We start from the raw sequence: 21,048 nt of genomic DNA, 5'->3' as shown, positions 1-21,048 counted from the left end.
AAGCTCTGCCTCCCGGGTTTACGCCATTCTCCTGCCTCAGCCTCCCGAGTAGCTGGGACTACAGGCGCCCGCCACCTCGCCCGGCTAGTTTTTTGTATTTTTTAGTAGAGACGGGGTTTCACCGTGTAAGCCAGGATGGTCTCGATCTCCTGACCTCGTGATCCGAGCCTCCCAAAGTGCTGGGATTACAGGCTTGAGCCACCGCTCCCGGCAATAATTGTTTCTAAACGTCCTAAGTTTTATGACATTTTGGTTTGGGTGTTTTTTTGCCTTGGGTTGGATAGCTGTTCTAGGAAAACCAGTAACTGCAGCTCATTCTGGCAAGGGAGGTGGGGGGTGCTGATCATATTCCCCTGCCTCAAGGGAGAGTTGTCCTCACCAAGCTGCTCCCTCCCTCTGCTGGAAAGGAAGCAGAGCACCAGCTGCTTTCTGCTGTGCTCTGGGCCGTGTGAGGAAGTGCAGGGGAGGCACATGGAAATCAGCAACATCTTGTTCCCAGTCCTGACACCCTTGGCGAGCAAGTCCCTGCTGAGTCATGCTGGACAGGATGGGATGGGCCTCACGCAGATGCCACGCTCCACCCTGCTCGGCTGCTGGCCTGTGGGAACGCTTTGGGAGAGCTCTGTGGCCTGGTCCCTCTGGATCTCAAACTCCATCCAGGAAAAAGCACCCCATGTTCTCCAAACAAGCCAGCTCCTCCTTTGAACTCCTGACAGCTTCACACCCTTCCACTCCCATTCAGTTGCTCAGCTGTGAGCCAGCTGCCAGCTGCTGGATAGGCCGGAGGACAGGGCAGCCACCTTCCGCTCATGTGGGCAACAAAGCCACACCCACCCCTTTCCCCAACTTATACCGTCTCTCCCTCTCTCTGTCTCTCTCTGTCTCTCTGCTTTTGTCTGTCTCCCTGCCCAGATGCCTCCCTGCCCATGGGTGCATGCACACACCAGTGGCAGGCCCTGAAAGTACTTCCTCATTGAGTCAAAATAGTAGATAGGCAGCCATACCAGGTGACAGGGCAGAGAATCGGGCCATCCTCAATAAGACATGAAGATGTATTTTTATTTATTCATCTCCCACAATAGAAAGAGGTGCTCACGGCAATGAGAGTGGACGGCCATAAACTTAACCAAGTGGTAGCCTCAGGTAGCAGCGGTGGCATCTACTGGAAGAGGTCAGCCCTGGCTGGCACTTGGTGGACAGCCAGCTGAGCTAAAGAATGCAGGCCACGCGCAGTGACTCACTCCTATAATCCCAGCACTTTAGGAGGCCGAGGCGGGAGGATCACCTGAGGTTGGGAGTTCGAGACCAGCCTAACCAACATGGAGAAACCCCGCCTCTACTAAAAATACAAAATTAGCCAAGCGCGGTGGCACATGGCCTGTAATCCCAGCGACTCGGGAGGCTGAGGCAGGAGAATCACTTGAACCCAGGAGGCGGAGGTTGCGGTGAGCCGAGATGGTGCCATTGCACTCCAGCCTGGGCAATGAGAGTAAAGGGTGAAACTCCATCTCAAAAAAAAAAAATGCATCTACTCCCACTGGGGATGGAGGGTGTCTGCATTCACCTAGGACAGACAGACATGCACATTCGTGTGCTCTGTCTTCCCCTAAACCTCCTGAGGTCATCTGTGAAAATGATTTGCTATTCACTTAATCCGGAAAACCCCACAAAATCATGCAAATCAAGAGGTTCAAATCTTCGTGGTCACCTTAAGAACACTTGTGAAACTGCCCAGGCCATGAAGCGCATGCATATATGAAAAACCACCAGGTACCTGAAAGATGCCACTTTAGAGAAGCAGTGTGTGCCATTCCAGCGCTACAGCTGGGGAGTTGGTAGGTGTGTTGTGGGGTCCAGCCCCACAGGGTCGGTGGGTTCTTCTCCCCGTGTGCGGAGACGAGAGATTGTAGAAATAAAGACACGAGACAAAGAGATAAAAGGAAAGGCAGCTGGGCCCGGGGCACCACTACCACCAAGACGCCGAGGCCGGCAGCGGCCCCAAATGCCAGGCTGTGCTGATATTTACTGGATACAAGACAAAGGGGCAGCGTAAGGAGTGTGAGCCATCTCCAGTGATAGGTAAGGTCATGTGGGTCACGTGTCCACTGGACAGGGGGCCCTTCCCTGCCTGGCAGCCGAGGCAGAGAGAAAGAAAGGAGAGAGAGACAGCTTACGCCATTATTTCTGCATATCAGAGGCTTTTAGTACTTTCACTAATTTGCTACTGTTATCTAAAAGGCAGAGCCGGGTGTACAGGATGGAACATGAAGGCGGACCAGGAGCGTGACCGCTGAAGCACAGCATCACAGGGAGACGGTTAGGCCTTGGATAACTGCGGGCGGGTCTGACTGATGTCAAGCCCTCCACAAGAGGTGGAGGAGTGGAGTCTTCTCTGAACTGCCCCAGGGAAAGGGAGACTCCCTTTCCTGGTCTGCTAAGTAGTGGGTGTTTTTCCTTGGCACTGCCGCTGCCACTAGACCACGGTCCGCTTGGCAACAGGCATCTTCCCAGATGCTGGGGTTACCGCTAGACCAAGGAGCCCTCTGGTGGCCCTGCCCGGGCATAACAGAAGGCTCACACTCCTGTCTTCTGGTCACTTCTCACTATGTCCCCTCAGCCCCTATCTCTGTATGGCCTGGTTTTCCTAGGTTATGATTGTAGAGCGAAGATTATTATAATATTGGAATAAAGAGTAATTACTACAAACTAATGATTAATGATATTCATAAATAATCATATCTATGACCTATATCTAGTAGAACTATTCTTACTTTATGTATTTTATTATACTGGAACAGCTCGTGCCCTCGGTCTCTTGCCTCGGCACCTGGGTGGCTTGCCGCCCACATGTGCCCAGGTCAAGCAGTGGGGCTGGACACAGGGTTGGTGGCCCAAGAAGAGTGCTGAATTTTTGCTGCACGTGCTTAACAATGCAGAGAGCAATGCTGAACTTAAGGGTTTAGATGTAGATTCTCTGGTCATTGAGCACCTCCAAGTGAACCAAGCATCTAAGATGTGCCACCAGACCTACAGAGCTCATGGTGGGATTAACCCATACCTAAAAAAAAAGCTCTCCCTGCCACATCAAAATGATCCTTACGGCAAAAGAACAAATTTGTTCCTAAACTGGAAGATTGCCCACAAGAAAAAGATATCCCTGAGGAAACAAAAACTTATGGCACAGGAATAAATTTAGCACTCAAATAAATGCAGTTAAAAGCTTTTTGTTTTTTTAAAGTGCACTTCATGATCTTGTTAACTATTCTGCTCTCAATCACTTCTTCTTCTGAAGGAACTTTAAGGTTCTTGACACTCCACAGAACAGTGTGCTGGCTCCTGGTAGCGAAGACACCGTGTTAACCCATCTGATGGACAGAAAGTGCTGCTCCCGTGCCTGGTGATGGCAGGAAAGGAGTCGCTGCAGCAACTGTGGTCACCGGGGGCTTGGATCCTTCGAGGATGAAGGTCTGAGTCATCCAGAAACCAACAGCCTAGCCCAGCTGCATTGCTGTCCAGAGTAAGGAGGGTCTAAAATGAGTGGTGAGAAAGGAGGTGAAGGACACTACTTACAGCCTTGAGACCAGCAGCAGCGGTGGAGACTGTACTTAGACTTGTCCCACCAACCCTACTGTGTATTTTTTTTAGAGAGAGTACAACCAACCACCAATGTGAAGAATCGGTCCCAGGACAAGGTGGATGCGGGGGCTGAGTGGGTCTGAGTCGTGCAAGCAGCAGGCATAGAGTGGGCCTCTTGTCTCAGGGGCCTTGGTCTCTGCTGCTGGCATTCTCTGGGCAGAGGTGCCCGCTTGGCTAGCGCCGGGGAGCTTGCATCCCCAGGAACAGCCCACAGGAACCTGTGGCCATGTACCCCAGTTTCCTGAACCTTGGTGGGGCAATTCAAAGGGAGATCCTGACCTGATGCTTTTGATTCTCAGCATCCCTGAGGCCAAATCGCTCCTGCTGTGACTTGATTTGGTTGTGTAAACCAAAACTAAAATTCTAAGCCACCCGACTGACTGAATGGACCCATGGACCCCCTTCTTGGCCAAAGGGACTCAAACAAACCTGAAAAATTAGTTCAGACCGTGATGGGAAGGGAGGGGTCAGACACGCCTCGTTATAAGCCCTCCTGCCTTTGGAGTCCAGGCACAGCTGACCAGCATGACATTAAAACAGAGGCCTTAAGATCGACAAACAGACTCTTGGCAGCAATAAGATACCAAAATTCCAGCCTGACTCTAATATAGTGTCACATGACAGATAGCAGACCCTGAAGGAAATCAAAGTATTTACCCGAAAATATATTTTTGACATGGTCCTGCACGGCTGTCTCTTGTGGGGGAAATTTGCCTCCTGTAGAGAATCTCCTTCCCTTACTGGGTCTTTTCCAGAGAGCCTGATAATCTTTGAAAAGTCTCAACAGGAAATATTTGCCATCTATTGCCTCTAAGGGCAGCCACCTATGAGACTTATCCACATAATAAAAACCTTGGTCTCCACAACCCCTTACCTTATATCTTAACCCAGACATTCCTTTCTACAGATGCCAGGTCTTTAGGCAATAACTTAACTCTTTCAACCAATTGCCAATCAGAACCTTTGAAGGCACCTGTGACCAATAAGTCCCTGCTTCCAATTGTCCTGGCTTTCCAACCCAACTACTGTATACTTCATATGTATCGACTGATGTCTTCTATCTACCGGAAACTGAAACATATAAGGCCAAGCTGTAACCCAACCCCTTGGGGCACATGTTCTCAGGAGGTCCTGAGACTGACTCACAGGTCACGGCTCTCACACTGGACTCTGAACAAATCTCTTCAAATATTTCACAGAATTTGGCTTTTTCTGTCAACAGTGGTGTAAGCAATTAATTTCAAAGGGTAGCAACAATTCCATGCCCTTCGGTTTCTCTGAAACCTCTTTTGCTTCTATAATAGGAAATGTTTATTTGGAAACGCAAGGAATGACGCACTTGATGTTGTGCATGTTGGAACAAGCTGATTGCATAAGATGAGGAGTGGAGGACTACGTCCCAGGGTCTACTGGAGTCTGTGCCCTCTAACCTGGAGGAAGACTTTCAGGACCCATACATGGGGTCGTTCTGTCTTTACAGAACGTGTCCCAGGCATGTATGGAAACACAACATTGAGAGCAGAGATCGCCTGTGTTTAGGCTGTGACTATATAGCTAGTCATGACATTTCTGTGATAGGGTATAGATATATATGTTCAAATTCTCTAGGAGGCTGGGTGTGGTGGCTCAAACCTGTTATCCCAGCACTTTGGGAGACCAAGGCAGGTGGATCACCTGAAGTCAGAAGCTGGAGACCAGCCTGCCCAACATGGTGAAACCCTGTCTCTCCTAAAAATACAAAATTAGCCGGGTGTGGTGGCACACGCCTGTAGTCCCAGCTACTCAGGAGGCTGAGGCAGGAGAATCCCTTGAACCCAGGAGGTGGAGGTTGCAGTGAGCCGAGATCGCACCATTGCACTCCAGCCTGGGCAAAAAGAATGAAATTCTGTCTCAAAAAAAAAAAAAAATTCTCCAGGAGATGCCAAGCTGTTTTCCAAAGTATTGTTGTAATTTACACTTTTATCAGCAGCGGAAGAAAGCTCATCGCTCTTCATCCCTGCCAACTTACTCTTTTCTGACTTAAAATTTCTGCCACCCTGATGGGTTGGAAATGGCATTTCATTTCGGTTTAATTTGCATTTTCCTTATCACTAATGCAGTTGAGCATCTTTTTCATTAATTTATTTGCCATTTGTGCTAATTCTGTACATCTCTGTTTATTTCTTTTGCCCATTTTTATGTTTGTTTTTTTATCATTTTTATTGTGTCACAGGATTCTTAGGAAAGACAACATGTATGAAAATGTGTATGTCTTTTGTCAGTTATACGTATTGCAAATATTTTTGCATAACTTTACAGTATTTTTTGTATTGTAGTCAAATGTATCAACCTTTTCTGTTACAGTTTGCATTTTTGCCCTATTAAAGATATTCTTTCTCTAGAACCAGAAATACCATTTCACCCAGCAATCTCATTACTGGGTATATGCAAAGGATTATAAATCATTCTACTATAAAGACACATACACAGGTATGTTTACTGCAACACTATGTACAATAGCGAAGACTTGGAACCAACCCAGATACCCATCAATAATAGACCGGATAAAGAATACGTGGCACAAATACACCATGGACTACTATGCAGCCATAACAAAGAATGAGTTCGTGTCCTTTGCAGGGACATGGATGAAGCTGGAAACCATCATTCTCAGAAAACTAACACAGGAACAGAAAACCAAACACCACATGTTCTCACTCATAAGTGGGAGTTGAACAATGAGAACACATGGACACAGGGAGGGGAACATCACACACGGGGCCCTGTCAGGGGGTGGGGGGTAAGGGGATGGAGAGCATTAGGACAAATACCTAATGCACGCAGGGTTTATAACCTAGATGATGGGTTGATGGGTGCAGCAAACCACCATGGCACGTGTATACCTATGTAACAAACCTGCCTGCACGTTCTGCACAGGTATCCCAGAACTTAAAGTAAAATAAAAATTAAAAAAAGAAATCCTTTCCTACTCCAGTATATTCCCTTATATTATCTTCTAAAAGTATTGATTTCTGTGAATGGTGGGAAGAAGGGATCTATTTTCTTTTTTTCCATACAAATAACTAATTATCCCAGGATCATTTGTTCAAAAGTTCATTTCACTAACCACAATGCCAGCTATTTCATGAGTCAAGTTTCCATATATTTGTGGGTCTGTTTCTAGTCTTTTTACTTTGTTTTATTGATTAATTTTTCAATCTATCTCTGTGCCAATACCACATTGTGTTAGTTACTCCAGCTTTGTAATAAATTTTTATTTCTGATAGCTAAGCCTCTCTGCATTTTCTTCTTCAGGAATATGCTAGGTTTTGCTCTTTTATAGTTATTTTTTAATATTATTATTATTGTAGAGATGGGTCTCACTATGTTGCCAAAGATGGTCTTGAACTCTTGGGCTCAAGCGATCCTCCCACCTCAGCCTCCCAAAGTGAGAATTACAGGCATGAGCCACCATGCTTGGCCTGCTCTTCTATAGGTAATTTAGAATAAGCTTGTCCATCTACACACACACACACACACACACACACACACACACACACACACACCCCTGTTGAAATTTTCATTAGAAATGCTTTCAGTTCTTAATTTGGAAATGGATACTAAAATCCATAAACATGGTCCATCCTTTCATTTACTTAACTCTCTTCTAACACCTTTCAATACATTTTATAATTTTCTCCAAAAACATTTTGTGCAGTTTTAGCTAGATGTATTCCTAGGTGGTTTTACATTTCATTGGTTATTAAAGGATTATCATTTTCAAGTGCATTTCCTAACCCTTTCTTACCGGTTTACAGAAATGCAGTTGGGTTTGCATGTTGATTAATCTCTAGTCGTCTTGCTGCTATGATGTGAATGTTTGTGCCCCTCCAAAATTCATGTTGAAGCTTAATTCCCAGGGCAACAGGATTAAGAGCTGAGGCCTTTAGCAGGTGAGAGGCCATGAGAGCCCCACCCTCACAGATGAGGTTAATGCCTTATAAAAGGGCTAGAAGGAATTAGCTATGCTGGTTTGCCCTCTGCCTTTTGCCATGTGAGGACACAGCAACAAGGCACTTTCTTAGAAGTAGAGGTCAGGCTGGGTGCAGTGGTTCATGCCTATAATCCCAGCACTGTGGGAGGCCAATGCCGGCAGATCATCTGAGGTCAGGAGTTCGAGACCAGCCTGTCCAACATGGTGAAATCCCATCTCTACTAAAAATACAAAAATTAGCCGGCGTGGTGGCACACACCTGTAATCCCAGCTACTCGGGAGGCTGCAGGAGAACTGCTTGAACCTGGGAGGCAGAGGTTGCAGTGAGCTGCAATCACGCCATTTCACTCCAGCCTGAGCGACAGAGCGAGACAATGTCAAAAAAAAAAAAAAAAAAAAAAAAAAAAAAGAAGCAGAGGGCAGCCCCCAGCAGACACTGAATTAGACTTGATCTTAGACTTCTAGCCTCCGGAACTGTAAGAAATAAATGTCTGCTTTTTATCAATTACCCAGTCTCGGGTGTTTTGTTACGGCAGCAGGAACCACAGTGTAGTCCCAGCCTCCACTGGGACTGGTTCTTTAACGTGTGTCCCTTAACCCCCAGACTTATGGGCTGTTTCCTTATCATTTTGTGATTAGTTTATAACTTAATAGCATTAGAGTCGTAACTATGGATTGCATGGCACCACTACTGGAAATTTGTTATGACTCGGTGTGTGGCCAAGTAGGTGGTCGTTTTGTTTGGAGATTCTGGGTGCCCCTGAAAATAATGTGTATTCTGCATTGTTGGGTGTGTTATTTAACCAACATTTTCCAGGAAGGCTAGTCTCCTAATCATATTGTTCAAATCTTCTATGTTCTTACTGATATTCTGCCCCTTTGGTCTATCGGTCACCTGGAAAGATGTCTGAAGTTCTCCAACTATGATGGTGGATGTTTCTACTGGTAATTGACTTTTGTCAGTTTTTGCTTTTAAATATATATTTTCAACATTTTTCTTAAAATATGCATAAAGATGAATACACAAATCTTTAGTATAAGACTGAATGGATTATCCCAAAGTGAACACACCTCTGTAACCATCCCCCAAGTTAATAAATAGCACGTTGCCAGCACCCATTGAACAACCCCTCACCACCTCCCAATTCTGACCCCCTCATTTTTCCCAAAGGAACTATGATCTTGAAGCCTAATGTCATAAATTTGTTTTGCTTGGTTTTGGCTTTTATGTAAGTTGATCTATTCAGCATAAATTCTTTTTTCATTGTTGTTGTTTTTGTTTTCAGACTGAGTCTCGCTCTGTTGCCAGGCTGGAGTGCAGTGGCGTGATCTAGGTTCACTGCAAGCTCTGCCTCCCGGGTTCAAGCCATTCTCCTGCCTCAGCCTCCTGAGTAGCTGGGACTAGAGGCACACACCACCATGCCTGGCTAATTTCTATATTTTTTGTAGAGACGAGGTCCCACTGTGTTGCCTCAGCTGGTCTTGAACTCCTGGGCGCAAGCAATTCTCCCACCTGAGCCTCCCAGAGTGCTGGGATTACAAGCATGAGCCACTGTGCCCGACCTATAAACATCCTTACTTGTGTCTTTTAATAACATGTGCATTTCTGTTGGGTCTACACCTAGAGGTGAAAATGTTGCTTCATAGAGTGTGTATATATTCAACTTCAATCAATGTAGCCAAACAATTTTCCCACATGGTCTACGCCCAGGAATGAGCACAGATGGTTAGCTTGTGAGGGTAGAAGCAAAATGGAGCCAGCAGTCAGGTTTCTCTCACCGTCATAATTTTTGCAAAGGTGGTTTTACCACTACTCTCTAGTTTACATGGAGCTGATGGTGACAAGCTGTAGCCTGGCAAGGGTAGGGGGCAGCTGCAAACTGTGTTCCTCCTTAACACTCGGCGTTGTGGCGGCAGCTGTCCAGCTCCAATCCTGGATCCATTATGTGGCCTCCACCGAGACGATTGGCCTCTCTCAGCCTCCGTTTCTCCCTCCTCAAGAAAACGAGGGTGATAACAATAGCACCTTCCTGGGGTGCAGGTGAGCATGAGGGAGGCAGCAGAGGCAAAACTCCGTGCAGAATCAGCAGTCAATTCCAGAGATGGTGGTGGCAGGAGGGGTCCCATCCTCACTCTGTGCTGTGTGGCCCTGGGCTCCTTAGGCCCCTCTGGACTTTGTTTCCTCCTGATGTATCAAACACAGACTCAGGATCCCGACACCAGCTCCCAAGCGCGTCCAGGGAGAAAGCAGGAGTGAGGCAACCCTGGGGCCCAGAGCGTGTGAGGTTGTGCTAGGGGGAGGGCCTGGGTGCCCTCCCTCTCTGTATTCGTGGGGACACTGTGGCTGGGTGAATAACGGCCCCCAAAGGTATCAGTTCCTAATCCCTGGAACCTGTGTATGTTACCTTATACAGCAAAGTCTTTGCAGATGTGATTACATTAAGGATTTTAAGGTGGGAGAGGACCCTGGCTCATCCAGGTGGGCCCTAAATCACTTGTATCCTTATGACGCAGGTAGAGGGCGGCTGGCACACACACAGCAGAGAAGGCGATGTGAAGATGAGGCAGAGATCGGGGCTATGCAGCCAAGAGCACTAACAGCTGCAGAATCCAGAGGAAGCAGGAAAGAGGCAGGCTGTACTCTAGACCCCCAGGAGCGAGCGGAGTTCTGCCAACCCCTTGATTTCAGCCCAGTGATACTGATTGCAGGCTTCTGGCCTCTGAAACCGTGAGAGAAGACTTGTCTGTTGCTTTAAGCCACCAACTTTGTGGTGACTTGTTATAGCAGCCACAGGACCTAATACAGACACATGCTGTTCCCAGGAAAAACCCCAGCCATCCCCAGGCCACACACACACACACACATCCCCCAAGGCCTGGCCAGAAGAAAGAAGCCCTGCCCTGTGGCCCCCGCCCCCCACCACACACAGACAGATCCCCTCTGTCCTTTGTAGGCTTGGCGTGCCCCACGGAATACCCAAGCCTGACCTGCGAGGGAAACTGAGGAGCTGGGCCAGGCCTCGGGGCATCTCCTGGGGCTGCTGCCTTCCTGAGGCAGGTCCACCAGCCTCAACCCTAGCAGTCTCCCCCTGGGTCCCACTGACCCCGGACTCTAAACAGCCCGTAGCTGTGGCTGCCTGGAGAACCTGGCGATGGTGGGTGCAGGCTCCTCCCCTACCCTGGCTTTGTCCCTCCATCAGTCTTGCTGACTCACAGATGCTTCTGTTCATTCTAGAGCAATTAACTGCATATCTCTTTTAGATATTGCAATTATCATTGCCTTTTCTCATATCTCTTTCTGATTTGTTCCTGGTGTCCCTGGACAATAGCATCTTAGTTTCGATGTAATTTACAATGATTGTGGCCTTGTGGATTACGCATTTGATACTACACTTGATCTTAGCCAGAAGCCGGAGAAGCAACGGGTTAGGCATTTGAATCCCGGCATAACAAGCCCTTCTCTCCCTGTATCTTACAAAGATTCTTTTACATTTTCTTCTAGCTCCCTATTTTTACCTTTGACATTTGGAACTTTACTTTCTCTAGAGTCCTGCTTTGTATGTGAGGTTAAGTAAAGATCCATTATTTTCCCACTAAGTTAGAGATCCAGTCTTCTACACCAGGTGTTCCCAACCCCCAGGCTGTGGACCAGTACCAGTTCGTGGCCTGTAAGGACCTGGGCCACACAGCAGGAGGTGAGTGGCAGGCGAGTGAGCACTCCCGCCTGAGCTCCGCCTCCTGTCAAATCAGATTCTCATAGGAGCACAAACCCTATTGTGAATTTCACATGTGAGGGATCTAGGTTGAGTGCTCCTTCTGAGAATCTAATGCCTTTATCCTGAAGCCATCCTCCACCTCCCAGCAGTCGTGGAAAAAATTGTCCTCCATGAAATCAGTCCCTGGTGCCAAAAAGGTTGGGGACTACTTAAAAGACTCACTCCTGGCCAAGTGCAGTGGCATGTCTACAATCCCAGCACTTGGGGAGGCTGAGGCAGGCGGATCACGAGGCCAGGAGTTCCAGACCAGCCTGGCCAAGATGGTGAAACACCGTCTCTACTAAAAATACAAAAATTAGCTGGGTGTGGTGGTGGGCACCTATAATCTCAGCTACTCAGGAAGCTGAGGCAGGAGAATCGCTTGAACCTGGGAGGTGGAGGTTGCAGTGAACTGAGATCACGCCACTGCACTCTAGCCTGGGTGACGGAGCAAGACTCGGTCAGAAAAAAATAAAATAAAATAACTCCTTGGCTAGGCACGGTGGCTCACGTGTGTAATCCCAGCACTTTGGGAGGCCCAGGTGGGTGGATCACCTGAGGTCAGGAGTTCGAGACCACCTGGCAAACATGGTGAAACCCTGTCCCTACTAAAAATACAAAATTAGCTGGGCATGGTGGTGGATGCCTGGAATCCCAGATACTTGGGAGACTGAGGCAGGAGAATCGCTTGAACCTGGGAGGCAGAGGTTGCAGTGAGCCGAGATCGCACCATTGCACTCCAGCCTTGGCAACGAGAGCGAAACTCAGTCTCAAAAAAAAAAAAAAAAGACTCACTCCTTGTGCATGGGGGAGTGTATGATATTCTCACAAAGCTCGCCCTGCTCCAGCCCCACCCCACTCTGTGGACTGCTTGCTCCTGTTCCCAAAAGCCGCTCCTCTGAGGACGCTTCCTCGTGTGTCTTCACATCTGGGATTCCGCATTTTCAGTTGGCTTAGCGATTTGTGGCTGTAGGTCTTTCCTTCCATTTTCAGAGTATTTACTGAGCTCCTCAAAGACCCTGAGTGCATATTGATAGGGAAGACTTTGACTTTGGATTTGTAGATGACTTGGGCAATGTTGTCCGGATTCTACTGACCCACCAGGAGCAGGGTGGGCACCGCAGCCCTCTGAGTATGCAGCTGGCCTTGCGGGGGTAAGCCCCCACCAGCAAAGTGAGTCTGGGGGAGCGGTAGGGTGTTGGGGCACCTGCACCCCTGAACCATCTCCCTGAGTGAGAACATGCATCTCCAGGATGCCTTCACCGCCAGGAACTAACCAGGTGGTCTTGAGACTGGTGAACTCCATGGACCAAATGGAATTCAGGCTCCAAGCCTATCCCTGGCAATTCTCTTGCTTTTTCATTCACAGTGGGAAGCAACACCTCATGTCATGCTGTGACTGCAGCCCAAGGCAGGAAAGCACCCGCCTTTCTTAGGACCCCATGGGTAGCCCCCAACTTCACCAGCCCCTTTCCTGTGATGTCCTCATACATCTCTTTGGCCAGAGTCCTGTCACAGCCCAGTCCTGCAGTGTGGAGCTGGGAGGGGACCCTGGGAGGGGTTTAGAGGGGGTGAGCCCTCCTGTCCACCCCAAAAGCCTGGTCACAGTGGGGGCAGCAGCAGGTGCAGTCCAGCTCTGCTCATCTCCCAGCTAGAGCGGGAGGGAGGCACCACAGGGCTCCTCTAGTCCTGAGGAATGAGCGTCCTCTGTCCTCCCAAGGCACAGCCAGGCCAGCTGATGTGTGCTGCCCGGGGGCCGGGGTGGGAGCCAACAAACTCCCCCTAACCAGCCACTATCCAGTGGGAAGCCCTGGCCAGACCATGCTCAGATGCAGGCAGCGGCTCCCCACAGACGCAGGGCTCCAAGTAGCCGCACTCCAGAGCCTCTCCAGGACATTGAAGAGTTTCCCAAAGTCTAGGGAGAGAAGGAGCACCAGAGCCTCCTTAGTCACAGCCTCAGGGTCCAATGCACCCGCTTCTGTGGCCAACCCCACCTACCCTGTCACCTGAGACTCAGGAGGAGGGCCGCAGAGCCACCGGGACCTGAGCTTTGATTCTCTTAAGGCTCCACCAGGGCAACCCTTCAGCAGGGGATCCAGAGTGGGGGCTGTACGTGAATGAAGTTCAATCATTGAAGCTCACAAGCAATGGAGGCTGGATCTGAAGCTCTCAATCATTGGGGGATGCATGTGAAGCTGACAAGCAATGGGGGCTGCATCTGAGACTCTCAATCAATGGGGGCTGCGTCTAAGTCTCTCAGTCAATAGGAGCTGTATCTGAGACTCAGTCAATAGGGCCTGCATCTGAGACTCTCAATCAGTGGGCACTGCACCTAAGACTCTCAGTCAATGGAGGGACTGCACCTAAGACTCTCAATCAATAGGGGCTGCATCTGAGACTCAGTCAATGAGGGTTACATCTGAGAGTCAATCAACAGGGGTTGTGTCTGAGACTCAATCAATGGGAGCTGCCTCTTAGACTCTCAGTCAGTGGAGGCTGCTGTGTGAAGCTCTCAATCAATGGAGGCTGCATGTGAAGTTCTCAATGAATGCAGGGGTGCATCTGAGACGCTCAAGCAATGGTGGGTCCATCTGAGACTCTCAAGCAATGGGGGGTGCATCTGAGACTCTCAACCAATGGGGGGTACATCTGAGATTCTCAATCAATGGGGGCTGCTCTGGGGCTCTCAATCAATGGGGCTGCCTCTGAGGCTCTCAGTCAGTGGGGGGCTGCATCTAAGACTCTCAAACAATAGGAGCTGCATCTGAGACTCAAGAGAGGCTCCATCTGAAAGTCAATCAATGGTGGTTGCATCTGAGACTCAATCAATGCGAGCTGCCTCTGAGACTCTCAGTCAATGGGGACTGCATGTGAAGCTCTCAGTGGAGGCTGCATCTGAGGATCTCAATCCATGGAGGCTGCATCTGGGGCTATCAATCAATGGAGGTTGATTCTGAAGCTCTCAGTCAACCGAGGCTGCATCTGAAGCTCTCACTCAGTGGGGGCTGCATGTGAGCCTCTCCATCAATGGGGGCTGCTCTGGGGCTCTCAATCAATGGGGCTTTCTCTGGGGCTTTCAATCAATGGGGCTGCATCTGGGGCCCTCAGTCTATGGGGGCTACATCTGAGACTCAATCAATGGGGGCTGCATCTGAGAGTCACTGGGGGTTGTGTCTGAGAATCAACGAGGACTCTGCCTCTGACACGCTCAATCAATGGGGGCTGTATCTGAGACTTTCAGCCAACAGGGGCTGCATCTGGGACTCTCTATCAACGGGGCTGCCTCTGGGGCTCTCAGTCTATGAGGGCTGCATCTGCGAGCCAATCAACAGGGGTTGCATCTGAGACTCAATCAATGGAAGCTGCCTCTGAGACTCCCAATCAGTGGGGACTGCGTGTGAAGCTCTCAATCAATGGAGGCTGCATCTGAGACTCTTATCAGTGGAGACCACATCTGAGACGCAATCAAAGCTGTGTGGGAGTGCACGGCAAAGTCTGGCCTTTGGTGCCCTCTGGTGGGCATTGCGTGCCCTGCTGACCAGTCTGAGGACAGAGATGAGGAAAAGAAATCAGGGTAGTGGGGGGCTGTCCAGGGTTTTTCCCACCAACACGGATAACAGGGTGACCCTGAAGAAGTCACTCTCTTATCTTAGCCTTGGTTTCCCAATCTGCAAAGATGGTGACAGATACATTCCATTTCAACAGGCTGCCAGGGTCTAGGCGCAGCTGCTCATGCCTGTAATATCCGGTGCATTTTGGGAGACCGAGAGGGAAGGATCACTTGAGCCCAGGAGTTTAAGACCAGTCTGGGCAAGATAGTGAGACCCCCATCGCCACAAATAAAACGAAATAAAAATTAGCTGGGTGTGGTAGTGTGTGCTTGTGGGCCCAGGTGCTCTCGAGGCTGAGGTGGGAGGATCACTTGGGCCAGGGAGGCCAAGGCTGCAGTGAGCCACGATTGTGCCAGCACGCTCCAGCCTGGGTGACAGAGTAAGACCCTATCTTTAAAACACAAACAAACAAACTGCCAGGGATGAGATCGTTCAGATGAGACTGTGCAAGTCCACAGCCCTGGCAGTTCCTTCCTGTGTCTCCCAGAGGGGCTGAGTTCCAGAATAAGAGGGTTTCACCGTCCTACCCGCCCCCTCCATCCTGTGTCTGGCTGCCAGGGGATGTTCCTGAGCCCTTCAGGTTCCTGCTGGCCATAGGACAGTCCCCGAGTGCTCTGGCCTGGCTCTCCAGTACGGGATGCCCTGCCTGCCCCTTCCCCAGCATCAGCTGTGCTGACACCTTCTGTCCCCACACACACCACTACCGTGACCACCTCCTGGCCTTTGCCCCTGCTGACCCCCTTGGTCACTCCCTCCTGCTGTCCCCTTGTCCTCTGACAAATTCCTCCCTCCTGCTGTCCCCTTGTCCTCTGACAAATTCCTCCCTCCTGCTGTCCCCTTGTCCTCTGACAAATTCCTCCCTCCTGCTGTCCCCTTGTCCTCTGACAAATTCCTCCCTCCTGCTGTCCCCTTGCCCTCTGACAAATTCCTATCCTCCTTGTAACCCCAGTGTGGGTGGGCATCTTCTCCTCCTCTTAGAACCTTCCTGGATCCCACTCCTCACCCCCACCCCGCCCCAGCCTCCCCTGTCCCCAGCCCCACCCCAGGTCTCCCCTCTCCACAGCCCCTCCCCAGCCTGCAGTCCACTCACATCTTGTCCTATGAGACCCTGGGTGTCTCCCGTCCCACACGGCTTTAATTTTTATCTTCCTTACATGTCGTTCTCCCTCATTGAACTAGGAGATCCCCTGACCTTGGTTTTCTTCCAGGCCCAGGAGATACCTTGCCTGTGTTGGGAAGGGTACAAGTGTGTTGAAACCTCTGTCCGACTGAGGCGGCACATCAGCAGGCAGGAGCCAGGGAGCCCAGGGATGCCCGTGGGCGGTCCCTCTGCCTCCTCCCCCACACCTGCTTCTGGGTAGCCAGCGTTCATCTCTCGGAGGCCATGGGCTTGGGGGCTGGGTTCAGGAGAGCCATGCTGCAGGTGCTCCCCACACCTCGCAGGGCTGGCAGGAGAGGGCTATCAGCCAGCACTCCCGGTGCCCACCCCGGGTCCAGCTGGGCCAGAACTTATTGTTCAGAAGAAAATCAAGGCTGTTCTTTCCAGAATCCACTTTGAAGGGTTTCCTCTTCTCCCGGGACTGCAGCTCACAGGGACCTTCCTTCAGTTGTTTAATTTACTCTGTAACTTATAGCAAAAAGAACATTGATTCAAGACAATCCCTATCAGAATCTCAGCTGGCTTCTTTGTAGGAATTAAGCTGATCTTAAAATTCATGTGGAAACTCAAGGAACCCAGACGACCAAAAAAGTCTTGAAAAAGAGCAAAGATTGGAGGATGCAAAATTTACTGCAAAGCTACAGTAGTCAAGCCTGTGTGTGCTTATATACAGATAGATACATAGACCAATATGATAGAACTGAGAGTCCAGAAGCTCACATTTGGGGGTCAATTGATTTTGATGAGAGTGCCTTGGCTCTCATCAAAATCAACTGACCCCCAAATGTGGGGGTGAAGTGGGGGAAGAACAGTCTTTTCTTCAGCTGGGATCGCGGATAGCCACCTGCAGAAGAACGAAGTTGGAGCTCTACTTCACATCATATACAAAAAGTAAATGAAAATGTACAAGACCAGGCCGGGCGCAGTGGCTCACACCTGTAATTCCAGCACTTTGGGAGGCCGAGGTGGGCGGATCATGAGGTCAGGAGATCGAGACCATCCTGGCTAACATGGTGAAACCCCATCTCTACTAAAAATACAAAAAATTAGCCAGGCATGGTGGTGGGCGCCTGTAGTCCCAGCTACTCCAGAGGCTGAGGCAGGAGAATGGCGTGAACCCGGGAGGCAGAGGTTGCGGTGAGCCAAGATCAAGCCACTGCACTCCAACCTGGGTGACAAAGCAAGATTCTGTCTCAAAAAAAAAAAAAAGAAAAAAGAAAATGTACAAGACCTTTCAGTTTAAAGATTATAATCTCAAATCCACATAATTAACCTTTAATCCACATTTTAACCAATCTTTGATTGTAACTCATCTTTTAAATTAAAGAATCTTTAAATAATCATGATAACTAGTCTTTAAACATGTCCAGTTTTGGTGTCGTATCAAAGAAGAATAGTCACAACTATCTAAAAACGGTATTGAATTACTCATCCCTTTTCCAACAGCATGTCTGGGAGCGGCTGGATATTCCTTACACACTTCAGCCAAAATAATGTATCACAACAGACTCATGCAGAAGCAGATATGAGAATCTACCTGTCTCCTGTCAAGCCAGACATTAAAGATATTGACAAAAATGAAAGATAATGTCACCCTTATTGTCAACTTTGTTGTTGTGGTTTCAGAACATACTTATTTTTCATTTAAAATAATTACTAATGTTAACATGCTATGTGTTTGTCATTCTTTTAAAATAAATATTATTTCTAAACAAATATTCTTTTTAAATAAAAATTTATTTTCAAATGTATCTATTTATACAGTCATGTGTTGCTTAACAACAGGGATACGTTTTGAGACATGTCATTAGGCAATTTCGTGGTAGTGCAAACATCATGACGAAGACCTAGATGAGGCAGCCTGCTACACACCTGTACAATGTGGGACTATATTGAATATTGTAGGCAATTGTGACACAATGGTAAGTATTAACATTTGTGGATCTAGGCCAGGCGCGGTGGCTCATGCTTGTAATCCCAGAACTTTGGGAGGCCAAAGCAGATAGATCACCTGAGGTCAGGCCAACATGGTGAAACCCCATCTCTACTAAAAATACAAAAATTAGCCAGGCATGGCGGTAGTCACCTGTAGTCCCAGCTACTTGGGAGCCTGAGGCAGGAGAATCGCTTGAACCTGGGAGGTGGAGATTAGCTGAGATCGCACCACTGCACTCCAGCCTGGGTGACAGAGCCAGACCTGTCTAAAAAAAAAAACCAAAAAAACAAAAAAACAGCATTTGTGTATCTAAACAGATACAAACATAGACAAAGTACAGTAAAAGTATGGTATGAAAAATATAAATGTCACACAGGTTTAGGGCACTTACCATGAATGGAGCTTGCAGGACTGGATGTGGCTCTGGGCGAGTCACCAGTGGGTGGTGAGTGGATGTGAAGGCCTAGGACATTACTGGCCACTAATGTAAACTTTGTAAACACTGACGCTTAGGCCACATTAAGTTCATAAAAAATAGTTTTCTTTCTTTGATAATAAATTAGCCTTAGCTTACTGTAACGGTTTAACTTTATATACTTTTTACTTTTTAAAAAACATTTGGGCTCTTGTAATAACACTTAGCTTAAAACACAAATACATTGTATACCTGTATAAAAATATTTTCTTTCTTTTTTCTTTTTTTTTTTTTTTTTGAGATGGAGTTTCACTTTTGTTGGCCAGGCTGGAGTGCAATGGCATAATCTCGGCTTACTGCAACCTCTGCCTCCCGGGGTCAAGCGATTCTCCTGCTTCAGCCTCCCGAGTAGCTGAGATTACAAGCATGCACCACCATTCCTGGCTAATTTTGTATTTTTAGTAGACATGGAGTTTCTCCCTGTTGGTCAGGTTGGTCTCGAACTCCCAACCTCAGGTGATCTGCCCGCCTCGGCCTCCCAAAGTGCTAGGATTACAAGTGTGAGCCACTGCACCCAGCCATATATTTTTTCTTTATATCCTTATTCTATAAACTGCATACTGGTTTCTGGGTTTTTTGTTTGTTTGTTTGTTTGTTTGTTTGTTTTTGAGATGGAGTCTCTCTCTGTCGCCTAGGCCGGAATGCAGTGGCACAATCTCAGCTCACTACAACCTCTGCCTCCTGGGTTCAAGCGATTCTCCTACTTCAGCCTCCCAAGTAGCTGGGATTACAGGCATGTGCAACCACGTCCGGCTAATTTTTGTATTTTTAGTAGAGATGGGGTTTCACCACGTTGGCCAGGCTGGTCTCAAACTCCTGGACTCAAGTGATCCACCACCTCGGCCTCCCAAAGTGCTGGGATTATAGGTGTGAACCACCACACCTGGCCATATACACTGTTTTCGTTTTATTTTATTTTATTTATTTTTTTATATTTTTACTTTTTAAACTTGTTTTACCAAAAACTAAGACACAAGCACACACATTAGCCTAGGCCTACTCAGGGTAGAGTGCCTTCCGCCTCCACATCTTGGCGCCCTAGGAGGCCTTCGGGGCAATGGCAGGCATGGGCTGTCATCTCCTATGATAACGCCTTCTTCTGGATGCCTCCTGAAGGACCTGCTGTTAAAACAAGGCTGATTTAAGTAAAATTTTTTCTAAATAAGTAGGAGTGCACACTAAAATAATGACCAAACATATAGTAAAGTAAATCCATAAACCTCATAATTGTTTATTATGATTACGTAACACTGTGCACAGTTGCATGTGCTAAACTTCGACGCGACTGATGGTGCAGTAGGTTTGTCTACACCAGCACACCACACACACAAGCACAGCACGTTGCACTCGGATGAGCGTCAGGGCGACAGGCATTTTCCCTCCGTTTCCATCTCACCCCCCCGCCCCCCCGCCCCCCTGCGCCCACCGCGCATGCTCACAGGGCCTCTCCGCAGAGACCACAGCATGCGTGGAAGCGTCCGCTGGCATTCGGCTCACTGTCCACCTGGTGGCACCTTTGCCCAGGTAAGGCCCTAGAGAGCAGAACTGAGGCTTCCCCTTGGAAGAGAGGTGAAAGTCTGACCAAGTAGCTGGGATTACAGGCGCGCCCCGCCACACTCGGCTGATTTTTGTATTTTTAGTAGAGACAGGGTTTCGCCATGTTGGCCGGGCTGATCTCGAACTCCTGACCTCAGGTGATCCGCCCGCCTTGGCCTCCCAAAGTGCTGAGATTACAGGCGTGAGCCACCGCGCCCGGCCCTGACCGAGTGTTCTTTAAAATAAATAAATAAATAAATAAATAAATAAATAAATAAATACATACATAAAAGTTATTGAAAGACCGAAGATGGAGGCAGGGAATGGGGTGACAATGATGATCACAGTCCCTGGGAGCCCCCGTTACTCGCTGGGCGCTGTTAAGCGGCTTCGTGGCAGCCTCACACATAGCCTTCACAACCACTAGGGACAAGGGCTTCTCATTGCTTGCTCCAACCCACAGTAAGAAACACGTGGGTACTTACAATACATGCCCACAAATACACAGGCAATCACATTTCCCCTGCACACCCTGGCCCCTTCCCACACCTTCTCTTCCATTCTACTTAGGATTGCCAGATTTAGCAATACAAATACGGGACAGCTGATAAATTTGAATATCAGGAAAATACCTTTTTTTTTTTTTTTCAGTATGTGTCCACCCCATAGAATATTTGGGACATACATACTTTAAAAAAGTATTTGTTACTTATCTGAAATGCAGGTATGACTGGGTATCCTGTATTTCACCTGGAAACCCTAGTTCTACTCCACTTTTTTTTTGTAAACTGCTGGTTGTAACCCCCTAACCCAACGTTACAGCCTTTGATGAGTCCCAGCGCCCCCTTCTGTAGACCAGGAGACCTGGAGTATCCCATTCCACAGGGGAAGCCACAGTTGGGAGGAATTCAGACTCCTCCTTCCAAGGCCCACAGGTGAGCGGGTTCGGATGAGCATCTCAAGGGCG

At 48.4% G+C, this 21,048-nt stretch overlaps 1 long non-coding RNA gene across 5 annotated transcripts in view; it reads right to left on the bottom strand.

The window, feature by feature from the left end:
- Positions 1–9,565: 9,565 nt before the first annotated feature.
- LOC105467366 (uncharacterized) overlaps positions 9,566–21,048 on the bottom strand; it is a 30,677-nt gene continuing 19,194 nt past the window's right edge. The window contains exons 2-6 of one of the 5 annotated variants that reach the window (XR_011625480.1): positions 18,462–19,667; positions 18,221–18,335; positions 16,066–16,602; positions 10,015–10,329; positions 9,566–9,794 (exon numbers count right to left, since the gene is read on the bottom strand). This is a non-coding gene — a long non-coding RNA (uncharacterized lncRNA). Of the gene's footprint in view, positions 9,795–10,014; positions 10,330–14,134; positions 14,908–16,065; positions 16,603–18,220; positions 18,336–18,461; positions 19,668–21,048 lie in introns of those variants that run through there. The other 4 variants (XR_011625482.1, XR_011625481.1, XR_011625478.1 and 1 more) reach the window with 4 other exon arrangements.

This window comes from Macaca nemestrina, chromosome 7, assembly GCF_043159975.1.
Source record: "Macaca nemestrina isolate mMacNem1 chromosome 7, mMacNem.hap1, whole genome shotgun sequence".
NCBI classification, from domain to species: domain Eukaryota; kingdom Metazoa; phylum Chordata; class Mammalia; order Primates; family Cercopithecidae; genus Macaca; species Macaca nemestrina.
This window is presented reverse-complemented; position numbering and strand designations above follow the sequence as displayed.